Genomic DNA, 1,944 nt, shown 5'->3' with positions numbered 1-1,944 from the left:
TACCACTATCTGATCCCCCCTTCCCTGTTCCATTCACGAATTGTGCGTGGGAAGAACGACTGCTTGTAAGTCTCCGTATTTGCTCTAATTTCTCGGATCTTTTCGTTGTGATCATTACGCGAGATATATGTGGGCGGTAGTAATATGTTGCCCATCTCTTCCCGGAATGTGCTCTCTCGTAATTTCGATAATAAACCTCTCCGTATTGCGTAACGCCTTTCTTGAAGTGTCCGCCACTGGAGCTTGTTCAGCATCTCCGTAACGCTCTCGCGCTGACTAATTGTCCCCATGACGAATCGCGCTGCTTTTCGCTGGATCATGTCTATCTCTTCTATTAATCCAACCTGGTAAGGGTCCCATACTGATGAGCAATACTCAAGAATCGAACGAACAAGCGTTTTGTAAGCTACTTCTTTCGTCGATGAGTCACATTTTCTTAGAATTCTTCCTATGAATCTCAACCTGGCGCCTGCTTTTCCCACTATTTGTTTTATGTGATCATTCCACTTCAGATCGCTCCGGATAGTAACTCCTAAGTATTTTACGGTCGTTACCGCTTCCAATGATTTACCACCTATGGCATAATCGTACTGGAATGGATTTCTGCCCCTATGTATGCGCATTATATTACATTTATCTACGTTTAGGGAAAGCTGACAGCTGTCGCACCATGCATTAATCCTCTGCAGGTCTTCCTGGAGTACGTACGAGTCTTCTGATGTTGTTACTTTCTTGTAGACAACCGTGTCATCTGCAAATAGCCTCACGGAGCTACCGATGTTGTCAACTAAGTCATTTATGTATATTGTAAACAATAAAGGTCCTATCACGCTTCCTTGCGGTACTCCCGAAATTACCTCTACATCTGCAGATTTTGAACCGTTAAGAATGACATGTTGTGTTCTTTCTTCTAGGAAATCCTGAATCCAATCACAAACCTGGTCCGATATTCCGTAAGCTCGTATTTTTTTCACTAAACGTAAGTGCGGAACCGTATCAAATGCCTTCCTGAAGTCCAGGAATACGGCATCAATCTGCTCGCCAGTGTCTACGGCACTGTGAATTTCTTGGGCAAATAGGGCGAGCTGAGTTTCACATGATCTCTGTTTGCGGAATCCATGTTGGTTATGATGAAGGAGATTTGTATTATCTAAGAACGTCATAATACGAGAACACAAAACATGTTCCATTATTCTACAACAGATTGACGTAAGCGAAATAGGCCTATAATTATTCGCATCTGATTTATGACCCTTCTTGAAAATGGGAACGACCTGCGCTTTCTTCCAGTCGCTAGGTACTTTACGTTCTTCCAGCGATCTACGATAAATTGCTGATAGAAAGGGGCAAGTTCTTTAGCATAATCACTGTAGAATCTTAAGGGTATCTCGTCTGGTCCGGATGCTTTTCCGCTACTAAGTGATAGCAGTTGTTTTTCAATTCCGATATCGTTTATTTCAATATTTTCCATTTTGGCGTCCGTGCGACGGCTGAAGTCAGGGACCGTGTTACGATTTTCCGCAGTGAAACAGTTTCGGAACACTGAATTCAGTATTTCTGCCTTTCTTCGGTCGTCCTCTGTTTCGGTGCCATCGTGGTCAACGAGAGACTGAATAGGGGATTTAGATCCGCTTACCGATTTTACATATGACCAAAACTTTTTAGGGTTCTTGTTTAGATTGTTTGCCAATGTTTTATGTTCGAATTCGTTGAATGCTTCTCTCACTGCATCAGACAAACAAGTTGTTACGTGAACCTAGTTGATCAGTACGCAGGTAATGATAAAAGCAATAATAATAATAATAATTATTATTGTTATTATAAAAGAACGAACTATGGAAAAAATAAAAAATATTAATAAAATAATTGAAATAGAATAAGATCAAAATCTACAATTATGCCCCAAATATAATGCACGAGCTCTCAAGCAGTTTCTAACCTAAA

The sequence above is a fragment of the Schistocerca cancellata genome, chromosome 2 (genome assembly GCF_023864275.1).
Source record: "Schistocerca cancellata isolate TAMUIC-IGC-003103 chromosome 2, iqSchCanc2.1, whole genome shotgun sequence".
Taxonomy (NCBI): Eukaryota; Metazoa; Arthropoda; class Insecta; order Orthoptera; family Acrididae; genus Schistocerca; species Schistocerca cancellata.
The sequence above is the reverse complement of the archived record's forward strand: the minus strand, read 5'-3'. Positions refer to the sequence as shown.